At 34.5% G+C, this 14,661-nt stretch overlaps 1 long non-coding RNA gene across 1 annotated transcript in view; it reads right to left on the bottom strand.

Annotated features, from left to right (window-relative positions):
* Positions 1-342: 342 nt before the first annotated feature.
* LOC131979916 (uncharacterized) overlaps positions 343-14,661 on the bottom strand; it is a 37,120-nt gene continuing 22,801 nt past the window's right edge. Inside the window, exon 2 of the long non-coding RNA XR_009395159.1 lies at positions 343-451. This is a non-coding gene — a long non-coding RNA (uncharacterized LOC131979916). The remainder of the gene's footprint in view (positions 452-14,661) is intronic.

The following is a 14,661-nucleotide window of genomic DNA, read 5'->3' as shown; positions in this document are numbered from 1 at the left end:
TGATACTGCAGAACATGCTTGTCTACAAGTGGAACCATATACCATAAGCTTTCTGTTTCAGGAACATTACAAAATGTGGAAATCTTCTTGAGTCCGATCAGAGGAAACATACACTACTGGTCAAAAGTTTTAGAACACACCAACTTTTCCAGAATTTAATTGAAAACGATGCAGTTTAATGTCTCAGTGTTCTCTGAAATTAATGCATATTTGCAACATTTAAAATTCTTTATTGAGCATGATAGTGTTTTGAAAGTTAAAAAAAAGATTCAAAATCACATTTTATGTTGGACTAAAGGACTAAAAAAAGACACAAAATGACCAAAAAAAAAAGACACAAAATGACCAAAAAAAGACACAAAATTACTTACAAAGACATGAAAAGAATTCAAAAATGGACAAAATAGCCCAAGACTCCATAGAGTTAAGTTGTTAACCCATTTCTTGTTCCCTGAAAAAGGCCTACTTGTATAATTCTGAAATGTACATTATTTTCCAGTTTTGGTTAAGCTTACCTTTTTTTATTTACCTCTGGCAGTTCACCACTTACCTTTGGACCCTTTCAAGCTGTTCATTTGACTTGAACTGCTTGAATTTCAATAAAAAACTGGAAAAATTGGGGTGTTCTAAAACTTTTGACCGGTAGTGTATGTTGGAGGGTGTAGCACAGAGAGAGGTGGGCTGAGATTAGCCTAGCTTAGCACAGAGAGTGGAAACTTGACTAGCTCGATCACAAGTGAACCGATATAATTCATCTTCCAACAAGCCAAAAGCTCTTCTATGAACTCATGGACAGTTTGAGTCTCTTCTCTACTGACAAGGCTACTAGTTGGTTAAGAAACATAACAAACGTGTCCAACTAGACTTTAACAAGGTTACTGTAAAGTTAGCGAGCTAGCACGTAGTGATATAGTGGGTTATGAATCAATGGTTATGAAGGCTCAATGAATCAAACAAAGATACAGTACAGGCCAAAAGTTTGGACACACCCTCTCATTCAATGCGTTTTTCTTTATTTTCATGACTATTTACATTGTAGATTGTCACTGAAGGCATCAAAACTATTAATGAACACATATGGAATTATGTACTTAACAAAAAAGTGTGAAATAACTGAAAACATGTCTTGTATTTTAGATTCCTCAAAGTAACCACCCTTTGCTTACTAGAAAATAAGACATGTTTTCAGTTATTTCACACTTTTTTTGTTAAGTACATAATTCCACATGTGTTCATTCATAGTTTTGATGCCTTCAGTGAGAATCTACAATGTAAATAGTCATGAAAATAAAGGAAACACATTGAATGAGAAGGTGTGTCCAAACTTTTGGCCTGTACTGTACGTTGTATTATTGGTATGAGCGATACTAAATCAGACCACATACCTGGTCTGTCGGAGCACAAGTACATATTTATTTCTGCAGCATGTGATTCATGATTTCTAATGGCTTTTATATCACATTATTGTTTAAAAAGATGTATTGAATCATGCTCAATTTTATTACTTATTTACTTACTTACAGTTACTTCAATTTTCCTTGTAGTTTAGAAAACTAGTATAAGTTTACTTGGAGATTTTTAGCAGGATCTGCACTGCAAAAAAAGAAAAGTTGGGTGAACTCAAAATTTCAAGGCAACAAACTTCGATAAAATTTTAAGTTGGACAACTAAACTAAATATTTTAAATAATTTAAGTTTTGTTTTTGAGTCTGCTCAACTCTGAATTCAGATTTTTGTCAACTCAACTGTAAGTTGCCGCTAACATCAGTTATCCGCTAAAATCAGTTAGCCGCTAGCATCAGTTAGCCGCTAGCATCAGTTAGCTGCTAGCTTTCGCTAATGACCGAATTTCACCGCTTTCCCACATTTCCCAACAAAGAAATAAGAGTTATCAGAACTATTGTCCCTTGTTGTGAACCCCAACTTAAAGATATAAGTAACAACAACTCACCAACTTGTTTTTGAGCAGACAACTGGCTTCCTTTGTTGTGCTAACTTACATTATTGCCCTAAATGTCAATAATTTATATTTCCAAGTTTTACCAACTTAAATCACTGTTTTAGGCCAAAAAATACAAGTTGGCTTTTTTTGCAGTGTGGGTGAGGAGTGAGACTGGAGGCTGAGAATAAGAACAAATAACAAAACATCTCCAAGACTGGGACCAGTGTGGGAAACCAGAGTCAAACTTGTGGAGAAGTTGAGTCCTGCAGCTGGTTGGAAGGTGTTTTTTTTCTTCCACTTGATGGAGCTAGACTTGCAGTTTCCTCTTGCATCCAGTCTGTGTTGAGTGGGACTAACATGACCTTGACCTATCTCTGTGCTCGATGGAAGAAAAAACAAATAGAAACTGATACTGATCATTTTGTCCAAAAGTGACAAGCAAAGCAGGTAACTTAATATTAAAACAAAAAATGTTAGTTTCTCTTTCCTTTAAATCAGGGGTCTCAATCTCAAATTACCTGGGGGCCGCTGGAGGCAGTATCAAAATGACCAAAAAAAAGACACAAAATTACTAAAAAAAGACACAAAATGAAAGAAAAAAACGAAATTACTTAAAAAGACACAAAATTACCCCAATAAAGACACAAAATGACTGAAAAGACACTAAATTACTAAAAAAAAAGACACTAAATTATTAGGAAAAAGACACAAAATTACAAAAAAAGACACAAAATTACATTACATAACATTCCACACACAACACGGTAAAGTGCCATTCATATAAAACTCACATTAAACTTTCATATTAAGGTGAGGGCCACAAAATATTGTTACGAGGGCCACAATTGGCCCGCGGGCCGCGACTTTGAGACCTCTGCTTTAAATGGACAAGTAAACAGCCTCTTAGCTGCATGATTACATTTCCTCCAGCTACTGACAAAGTCTTTTGTGTTTACATTTAATGTAGTATTTTAAAAAAGATCAAAAAGTGTTAATGATTTTGAATGTCTAGGGTCTGGAGAACAGTAGGTTTATAGCCATGTTGAGGCCAACAACACAACAAAACTCCTTCTGACTGACTCTTTAGATCAGCCATTCTCAACCTTGGGGTCGGGACCCCAATTGGGGTCGCGAGATGATTTCTGGGGGTCGCCAAATCATTTAGGAAGTCAGCTCTGTCTCCACTGTGTTCATGTGTTAATGTGTTTTAGTCTTTTTTGGTCATTTAATGTCTTTTTTTGGTCATTTTGTGTCTTTTTTGGTGATTTTGTGTCTTTTTTTTGGGTCATTTTCTGTCTTTTTTGGTCATTTTGTGTCTTTTTTGGGTAATTTTGTGTCATTTTTGGTCATTTTGTGGCTTTTTTGATCATTTTGTGGTGATTTTGTGTCTTTTTTTGGTCAATTTTGTGTCTTTTTTGGTCATTTTGTGGCTTTTTTTTTTGTCATTTTGTGTCTTTTTGGTCATTTTGTATTTTTTTTGGTCATTCTGTGTCTTTTTTTTTATCATTTTGTGGTCAATTTGTGTCTTTTTTGGTCATTTTGTTTCATTTTTTTGGGCCCTTTTGTGTCAAATTCCTGAGTTTGTATGATCTGAACTGTGCGTGTGAGATTGTGTTCAGTGAGCGGGGGTCACAGACAACATACATGTTTAAATTGGGGGTTGCGACTCAAAAAGGTTGAGAACTACTGCTTTAGATAGACTGAGAGGCCTCTTAGTTCAGGGTTCTTTGAAAATGTGTCTTTTAAAAACCTGCTTTCTGTCTTTGTTTTTTTGAAGCAGGATGACATTTCTGGGGAAAAAGTAAAGTTTGTTACCCACATACAAAACTATGACATACATCCTGACATTTGATTGTATTGCATTTGTATTCCTTTTACTGCACTGCAGTGTAACGGCATGCTGTTTGACACCGAATGACACATATATTTCTGTTTTATAAGTCACTGTAGCAACACATTGCCTTTTCTTCATGTTAAATGTATAAAACTTTGCTTAACAGTTTTTATAGCTGATTTCTCATTCTTTGTGCTTTCCTCATTGTCTTAAAAATGTAATGTTTCCTGTTTGGAAGAACAGTAAAATATGAGTAAATCTTTCATTGGCTAATCTTAGTTTTTGTACTTGAACAGGTACAAAATGACATGTTCATGTGGTAAAGGTCAGATATCAGAGGAATATCTGGAATATCAATCAGATGTCTCCTTTATTTCCAGCCAAACATACGAGTGGTGCCCCGTAATGGGATTATTTACATAGACGCTGCATTGGTCAGTTGGACCTCTACCAAGGTTATTATAGTAAAACTAACGAAATAACGAAAACTAGAATTGAAAAAACATTTTTAACTGAAATAAAAATAAAAACTAGCTTAAACTAACTTAAACTGTATTGTGTGGTTGCAAAACTAACTAAAACTAACTAAAATTATAGTGAAAATGTCCTTAGTTCTCGTTTTTGTCAACTTTTTTCATTCATAATTCAGTGTTTCTATTGGAACATGCAACACATGGTGAATATGTTTACTGAGACTGGGATGTTTACACTAGAACCAAAATACAAAACACCCAGAACTGTAAGAGTTAATAACCTTATTGGGAATAAGATGATAAATTAAAGGAAATAAAGGAACATTTATTATGACCTCTTTGAATCTGGCACCCAACACATAGCCACAAGAGATGGCTCACTATTGTCATTTCTAATTAATTGTGTTGGCTTTAAATTAAAAAAAAGTTTTAAAATATTTGTGAGAGTTACTGCTCACTTAACCCATAAGAACCCAGACCCAGTTATCCATCAAGGAAAGTTATGGGGGATATATCACAGACCAAGTGAACCACACAGAACATATTTATGATGCTTGTTTGTTTTGTTTTTTTGTAATTTTGTGTCTTTTTTAGTAATTTTGTCTTTTTTGTGTCTTTTTTTTTTAAGTAATTTAGGTTTTTTTCTGTCATTTTGTGTCTTTTTTAAGTAATTTAGTTTTTTTCTGTCATTTTGTCTTTTTTTTGTAATTTTGTGTGTCTTTTTTGTGTCTTTTTTAAGAAATTTTGTTTTTTTTCTGTCATTTTGTGTCTTTTTTCTAAGTAATTTAGTTTTTTTCTGTCATTTTGTGTCTTTTTTAAGTAATTTAGTTTTTTTTCTGTCATTTTGTGTCTTTTTTTTTAATTAGTAATTTTGTGTCTTTTTTAAGTAATTTTGTGTGTCTTTTTTGTGTCTTTTTTAAGAAATTTAATTTTTTTCTGTCATTTTGTGTCTTCTTTTTTAGTAATTTTGTGTCTTTTTTTTGGGTCCTTTTGATACTGCCTCCAGCGGCCCCCAGGTAATTTGAGTTTGAGACCCCTGTTCTAGAATATTTATAGTGTTTGTTACATGGGTGTCACTGTGGGTTCTTATGGGTTAAGACATGACATCAGCAATATTAAAAACATATCAGAATTGTCAAGATCCATAAGATTATTTTAGCTAACGTGAGCAATAAGACAATGACCTCTCACCCAAATTACACAATTGTGTTACACGATTTTTATTATTTTATTCACTTATTTTACGATCTGATTGAATCCCATCATATCCACAGACAGATAATTGATCCATTAACTGAAAGCACTATCACTGCTCTACACACACACACACACAGACTGAGTTTCTTATCGCCTCATGGGGCAGACAGCAGTAGATAAGGTTGATATTTCTAATGTTCAAGGTCAAGAGAGCAGCAGATACTTTACTTATAGTTGAGATTAGCGTTCATGGACAGTATGAGGCAGTTAAAACCAAGGTTATTATAGTTAACGAAAACTAACGAAATAACGAAAACTAGAATTGAAAAAACCTTTTTGTTGTTAACTGAAATAAAAATAAAAACTAGAGTTTTTTAAAAAACCGATAACTAACTTAAACTGTATTGTTTGGTTACAAAACTAACTAAAATTATAGTGAAAATGTCCTTAGTTTTCGTTTTTGTCAACTTTTTTCATTCATAATTCAGTGTTTCTATTTGAACATGCAACACATGGTGAATATGTTTACTGAGACTGGGATGTTTACACTAGAACCAAAATACAAAACACCCAGAACTGTAAGAGTTAATAACCTTATTGGGGCTGAGATGATAAACCAAAGGAAATAAAGGCAAAATTTATTATGACCTCTTTCAATCTGGCACCAACACATAGCCCATTACAAAAAAACTAAAACTAACACTAAAACTAATAAAAACTAAACTAAAACTAAGCATTTGAAAAAACTAAAAACTAAACTAGAAAAAACTAAACTAAAACTAGAAAACTCACTCTAAAAACTAACTAAAACTAACTGAATTTGAAAACAAAAATTCACAACAAAATGAAAACTAAAACTAATGAAAAATCCAAAACTATTATAACCTTGCTTCAAACTTTAACCTTGGATACTACAATCTAGTTTTTGCAACAGGCTCCAAAAATTCCCTAAAAAAAGGAGCTTTACTTGTAAAAGAGTATATATCTACAATGTGCTCATGCATTCCTTTACTTCAATATCATATATAATATGTGTTCTTCTTCCACCACTCTCAGTCTAGAGTCACTTTTATCAGCTTTGATTGCTGACAATAAGATGATGAAAACACATGAAATTACTCCTGTAAGTGAAGTTTATTTTGTAGAAAGCTGTCTTATTAAAAAGCAGGAGAAGTTCAGAATAAAGTGATACAGAGCTTTGACATCATTGTTGGAAAACAGCCATTAAAAAAATAATTCAGTTGATTTAATTGACTACAAGTCTAAGATTAGAACCCATATACCATTTGATATTTTCTGATATTTCCAGTATAATTACTGCGATGTTACTATTCACACTGTTTGATATAGATTTTGTATTTTATTTTAAAACAGCCATCACTTAAACTTGTCTTTCCAACTTAACTTTTAGGCCCCGTTTACACGAGGACGCTTGCGGGTAAAAACGACAAAATATTTTATGTGAAGTGCCTTTCGTTTAGACGGTGACGGCGTTTTGGGGGCTTAAAGACTCAAAAATCTGAAACCACCCTCCAGAGTGTAAAAGTGTAATCCTCTCCTCCGTAGCGTGTCGTCTACACTGACAAGACACAAAACTCTGATCTGATCTGCTCACGTCACGTATGTGTTTACGTCACATACATGCTCCAGGACAGGAAATAAAGAAACGTGGGATTATTTCCATGGTGGGACCTTCAAGCTGCTCTGGCAGCTCTAATAAACTTACAGGAGTCTTTCCACCAAATGTCCAGGATATGTACAGATAGTATTAGTGAACAGAGAAGGATCTGGAATTACCTCCATCACATTCTGGATGCAGCGATTGGTGGGAGGAGCCAGACGGCTGTGAACGAGACCTGGGAGATCTAGTGATGGTGGAGAACTTTGTGGAAGGAGTAGCTGATGAAAATGTGTGGCGTGAAAACTTCTGCATGCCCAAAGATGCTCTTATGGCTTCAAGTGATGCCGCCTGGCTGCATACAATCACATTTCACACACTTTTGCGTCACCGTATGCAGCAGATTTCCTCCTGAAAACGCTCGTCTAAACGTGTCGTCTGAATTCAGAGTTGAGCAAACTCAAAAACAAAACTTAAAATATTTAGTTTAATTGTCCAACTTAAAATATTATCGAAGTTTGTTGCCTTGAAATTTTGAGTTCACCCAACTTTTCTTTTTTTGCAGTGTGTGGATGTCCATGTATGAGCATTCATTCATATTTTATATCTTTTGGAATATATTTGGATGGAGAGACAGACCCAGCTCTACTTCTTCTCTAGCGTATGGAGCCACAGACAGACTGTACCAACAGGGAACCATACAACTTGAAGTTGAATGTAAATCTTGTTTTGCGTCAGTACATTTTGTTAGCATAGTTACATGTCTTCTTTAACCCGTAGCCCTTGGACAGCCTTTCATTTCACCTTTATTTATTCAGGGAGGGCCAATTGAGAGTAAGCTCTCATTTCCAATGGCGCCCTGATTACAGTACAAATACAATTTTAACACATTACACTACATATCCATAATAATATACATACATACACATTCAGAATTCATAAGATTAATAAGAATGTCTTTAAAATGATTAAAAGGAATCAGTGTATCCAACTGAAGCTGTGACAGTAAATTATTCCATTTAAAAGGAGCGAAATAAACAAAAGCGAATTTCCCGACCTCCGTTTTAATAGCAGGGATATTTAGAGCCAGTGGGTTATATGATATTATATTATTATATCTAAGAGCCAGTGGGTTATATGATATTATATTATTATATCTAAGAGCCAGTGGGTTATATGAACGAGTTGGAAAGTTAAAAGATCTGAAGCTCACTAGGCTCGATAAGTAGAATGGTAGTTTTTTTTAGTAGTGCCTTATAAATAAACAATAAACAGTGTTGCTCCCTTCTTAGAACCAGGGAAGTCCAACCAACATTATGATAGAGATGCAGTGATGGGTCATGAACCCATCGCCAGTAATAAATCTAATAACAGAATGATAAATTGTATCAAGTGGTTTTAGGACAGAGGGACAAGCATGCATATAAATAATATCACTGTAATCTAAAACGGATAGAAATGTGGCATTCACTATCTGCCTTCTACAGTGCTGCCTTAGTCCCCACTGCTCAGAAACTCATATTTATCCTGCCTCCCTACAATTATCTTGCAGTCTTACCGTCTTTATTACAGCTCTCTGAATATCCCTACTTCAACTATTTAGCTGGGTTTCAGTGAAACTAAGTAATGTGGTTAAATGAGTTATTTTCATGTTATAGTAATGCTGTAAATGTAGAGGATATTTTTTTTGTCATGTTAAATGGACAAAAGTGCTCATATAATATATATATATATGTGGTTATGTGTGCTTTTGTAGGCAGTTCAACAGTGAAATAAGAGGTAAGAGGTTACAGACAACAGTTTTTAATATACTGGTGAATTTATTTAATTATATTAAAGTTTTTGTTATTATTATTGTTATTATTATCATCTTCATCTATTTATTTTTCATTTGTGTGGTTAAGGAACTGCTCTAATCGCTACTTTTCTGTTAGCTATTCTACCTGCTCTGCAAATAATGCTCAGAATCACCATGACTACAGAGAAAAGGACACTGTTTGACAGTAACACAGTATCAGAGCAGAGATAAGGCAGCAGAGCACTGAAGGTACACAGATCTCAAGGTCACTAATGTGTGTGTGTCTCTATAAACTGTTAGAATGAGGCTGATCAGTCCACTCCATCCAGTAGAAATGTCCTGATTCAAATTATTTCACATCTTTTCAATAATTTATCCCTAAACACTTGAATTATGCTACCAAAAGTTGAATACATTGAAGAGAAATCCTGGCATGATTTCAGTTCAGTCATTTAATCTTTCAGAGAGATATTCCAGTTTAAATGGGGTGAAAGTCAAATTTGAGACAAGAGGCTTTGACAGTGTCACATTTATTATATATGTAGAAATAGGTTATTGTATTTTTGTGGTTCAGACCAATCCAATCCCCTTTATTTATATAGCACAATTTTAGCAAACACAAGGTTTCCAAAGTGCTGCACAAACAATAAATACATAACACAATACAAAGAGATGTAGTAAACAATAGAACAGTAAGATGCAATAAGATAAAATAAATTAAAAATGGGATAAAAATAAATAAAATGAAATGTAAAATGTACTGCCCACACAAAATAAAATATGCATGAATACAATAAAAACAAAAAAATAAAAATAAATATAAAAAAAATCCACAGACCCACAATAAAACATATTTTAATTACATGGTGAATCAGAAGATAAATAAAATATAAAACTTGTGACACACTTGAGTTTAATCTGTGATCTGTCTTCACTCCAGTATGAAACTACAGAGATGGATCTGATCTGATCATCTACAGCGTCCAATCAATAACCCAATTTATTGTTCAATTTAGGGACTAAATTATGGATAAAACATTTTCCCATCTGGCAAAGAACTTCATCTCTGTAAAATGCTTCAAAAGATGTCTAAAAGCTCATTTAACTGCTGTTTTAAAATTCTAATTCACACACAAATACACTTTCTTAACATGTTCATTTTTGTTTTTAATTGTTTTTGTTATTGTCATTATAACTTGTTGATGTTATACATTTGTTTTTTATCTATTATCAGTTTATTACTTTCTAATAACTATGAAATTTTAGGTGGAGGCTTTAAATAAATAAGCCCATGTGGGCTTTCTGCCTCTCCCTGCACTTTACATTATATGTTATCTTTGTCATTTTATGTCATTCTAACTGTGCAAATAAAATAAAACCTAAAATGTCCAGTAAGGGGGCGGGGCCACCGCTAAAAGACTCTCCTCTCTCTTCTCTCCTCTATCCTCCGAGCAATAATAAGAGCTTTGCACTCCACAAAATAACTCATTGGATGAACTCAATTCAATTGTGGGCAGAATTTCCATCCAACAAATATATGTAGCCCAAACTCAAAACAAGTGCATCTACAACTGGTCCAGAATGCTGCAGCGCGTCTTTTAACAGAAAAACAAAGAAACATGAACACATCTCCCCAGTTCTGGCCTCTCTGACTGGCTTCCTGTCCGTTTCAGAATAGATTTTAATATCCTGAAGTTTGTTTTTTGAAATTTTAAACGGATTGGCTCCAGCTTATTTGACCGAACTGATACAGGTCCACAGAGCGACCAGAGCTCTGAGCTTTTCATATCCGCTCGTCAAAGACTTTGGACAATTTTAAATCTTCTCTTAAGACTATTTTTTTCTCCCAGGCTTTCCAACCTGCGTGAGAAGAAAGTTGTTTCTGTGTGCTGTATTGAACATCTCATGTAATATATTATTAGATCAAATTGTCTCTCTATTTTTATTTGTGAGTTTATTGTTATTCAATTATGTATCTTGTATTGGATTTTGTTGTTGTTTGTTATTCAGTTATGTAAAGCACTTTGGTCAACCTTGGTTGTATAAAAGGTGCTCTATAAATAAACGTGACCTTGATTTTGCATCGATGCAATATAATGTATTTGAGTTAATGTAGCTCACTTTTTTACATTTGGTCGAACTCAAATGAAAAACATGTATGTATAGTATTTAAATTGAGTTACCTCAACTCATTTATGTCGAGGAGAGCTGAAATAAAGAAACTGTGTTCGTTCAACCTAAAAACATAGAATTGGAAAACTGAAAGTCATTCTTTTTGGGTTGAAGGGAAGGACAGGGGAGTGAATGAATACATTTTAGGTTACACTTCTTAAACTACTTTTGATTTGATTTTAATTGATATATTTTCATTAGACCAGCTATTCTCAACCTTGGGGTCGGGACCCCAGTTGGGGTCTTTTTGGTAATTTTGTGTCTTTTTTTTGTCATTTTGTGTCTTTTTTTTGTGTCATTTTGTGTCTTTTTTTTTTTTTTAATCATTTTGTAGTCAATTTGTGTCTTTTTTTTGGGTAATTTTGTCTTTTTTTTGTCATTTTGTGTCTTTTTGTGTCTTTTTTGGGTCATATTGTGTCTTTTTGGGTCATTTTGTGTCTATTTTGGTAATTTTGTGTCTTTTTTTATCATTTTGTGGTCAATTTGTGTCTTTTTTGGTAATTTTGTGTCTTTTTTTGGTAATTTTGTTTCTTTTTTTGGTAATTTTGTTTCTTTTTTTGGTCATTTTGTGTCTTTTTTGGTCAATTTGTGTCTTTTTTATCATTTAGTGGTCAATCTGTGTCTTTTTTGGTCATTTTGTTTCTTTTTTTGGTCATTTTGTGTCTTTTTTGGGTGATCTGAACTGTGCGTGTGAGATTGTGTTCAGTGAGCGGGGGTCGCGGACAACATGGATGTTAAATTTGGGGTCGCGACTCAAAAAGGTTGAGAACTACTGCATTAGACAAACAATACATTAATGTGTCACATCTAAGAAGGGCTTGAATCATTTTTTTGAGTGTGGGACGGTCGTAAAGATGGCGCACCAGAAGAACTTCCAGTTCAAGGGAGGAAAGAGGTGACATAAAATAGACTTAGATTCAAACCAAAACACTCACGCTCCAGTGCATGCTCAAGGGGGCGCGCCTATAATGTGGGGAGGAGGACTATGACTATGGCTATGAATAAAGCTGGTATTTGAGCTGTGATGAACAAAGAACTGGTGACACAAAAGGGGGTTATATCCAGGGCTAATGGGGGAGTGATGAGACACAGTTGTGGAAAACACAATCAGGTGCACAGAGACGAGGAGAGGGACAGGAAGCTGAAACAGAGACATAATAAGACATGAAACACAAGACATGAATGGAAAATAAAATTCTTAACAGACAGTGGAAACATGGCAATAATTGATATTGACAATAAAAGGGTTTCTCAGCAGTTGGTTTCAATAAATAATGAATTAAGTCATGTTTATTGGACAGAACAACTTGACACGGTGCTGAGCTGTATTTCTAATTAATCTTCAGGTTTCAGCTGATGTTCACCACTTCTATGTGGCATTTATTGTTGACCTGCTATCTCCCCCTGAACATCCACTGCCCACAACCACCAATTCTCAAAAAAAAAAAAAAAGTTTCTTGGTTCTCGTCAGTACACGTCAGTCAGATTTTCGCAATGTTACATAGGTTAACCTCTTACCATTCCAAATCCCTTTTTTTTATTTTTAGAATTGATGGTTGTAGCAATGGATGTTTAGGGGGAGATAGCAGGTCAACAATAATAAGTGGTGTTCATCATCTGAAAGCTAAGAAGCAGCTCACTGCCGTGTGTCAAGTTGTTCTGGTCAGAAGTATCTCATAAAAATGACTTAATTAATTATCTATTTATTTAAACCTATTGAGGTGTATAAGGGGATGATATGGGTTCAATGGGTTTGGTTATTTTGGTCACTTTTGTTCTTCAAACTGCTGAGAAACCTTATTAATATCCTGAGGAAAGCTGCACCTATTTTCATTGTGATTGCATGACGTCAGAGGTCACATGACCACTTTGAAAATCACCATTAAACATTAAAAAAGCATAACTTAGCAGCATTATTTCTAATTTCATATGATATCCGGATCTCCAGTATATTCCTAATATTGAGCCCGCTACAGTTGTTGTAGAAAATCTTTAAAGAAAAACAACTGACGACCAGGTCGATTGGAACAGCAGCCTTGTGTGGGATTTATTTAGCAGGTATCAAAAAAACAGATTCAGATGCCAAAGGTGTCAGACGAGTTCATGTGTCATTGTTTCATTGTAACTAAGGTTCAACGTTGTGTAATTTCCTGTTATGAAATACACTTTATATAAGAATACACTTGTGATTTCCTAAATAAGAGCTATTCATATCTCAATCAAGCAGAAGTTTCCTGTAAAGAAACTGTGACTGTTGGTCAGATTTCTGTGTGTTTATCAAAACATGTTTGATGCATATTTAAACCCCTATATGTCAGATATTTTAATACATCCTCAAATTAATTCTACGACACAACCACATGTATTGTATTTAAATTGAGTTACCTCAACTCATTTATGTCGAGGAGAGCTAAAATAAAGAAATTGTGTTCGTTCAACCTAAAAACATAGAATTAGAAAACTGAAAGTCATTCTTTTTGGGTTGAAGGGAAGGACAGGGGAGTACATTAATACATTTTAGGTTACACTTCTTAAACTACTTTTGATTTGATTTTAATTGATATATTTTCATTAGACCAGCTATTCTCAGCCTTGGGGTCGGGACCCCAGTTGGGGTCTTTTTGGTAATTTTGTGTCTTTTTTTGGTCAAGTTGTGTCTTTTTTTAGTCATTTGGTGGTCAATTTGTGCCTTTTTGGTCATTTTGTGTTTTTTTGTCATTTTGTGTCTTTTTTGGTAATTTTGTGTCTTTTTGGGGTTATTTTGTGTCTTTTTAAAATCATTTTGTGGTCAATTTGTGCCTTGTTTGGTCATTTTTTTGGTCATTTTGTTTCTTTTTTTGGTCATTTTGTGTCTTTTTTGGTCAATTTGTGTCTTTTTTGGTCATTTTGTGTCTTTTTTGGTAATTTGTGTCTTTTATTGGTCATTTTGTGTCTTTTTTGGTCATTTATGTCTTTTTTTGGTCATTTTGTTGATCTGAACTGTGCCTGTGAGATTGTGTTCAGTGAGCGGGGGTCGCGGACAACATGCATGTTAAATTTGGGGTCGCGACTCAAAAAGGTTGAGAACTACTGCATTAGACAAACAATACATTAATGTGTCACATCTAAGAAGGGCTTGAATCATTTTTTTGAGTGTGGGACGGTCGTAAAGATGGCGCATCAGAAGAACTTCCAGTTCAAGGGAGGAGAGAGGTAAAATAGACATCCTCAAATTAATTCTACGACACAACCTCCGGCAAAAATAGTTTTTCGCCATATTAAACCAGACAGTTAAGGCAGTCCTTGGAGTTTGTTTTATATGAGCGCTAAAGGACAGATCCTGATCACAGATAACTCCAGGATTTCTTACCATGGTTCTGGAGGCCAAGGTAACGTCATCCAGGGTTATTAAATCTGTAGATAATACGTTTCGGAGATTGTTTATCAACTAGATTTCACCTACAATGGTACAATGGTATGTATGAATAGGTCACACACACACACATGCATATACACACACACTTACACACATACAGAAGCACAGTGGGGACCTTGAATCTGTTTGGCAACTCATCTGCACTATCACTGTACAGCCCCTCAGGTAACACTGTCCATGGACTCCGGTCAAGGCCATCACACAAACACACA

Source organism: Centropristis striata, chromosome 11 (assembly GCF_030273125.1).
Source record: "Centropristis striata isolate RG_2023a ecotype Rhode Island chromosome 11, C.striata_1.0, whole genome shotgun sequence".
Classification (NCBI taxonomy): Eukaryota; Metazoa; Chordata; class Actinopteri; order Perciformes; family Serranidae; genus Centropristis; species Centropristis striata.
This window is presented reverse-complemented; position numbering and strand designations above follow the sequence as displayed.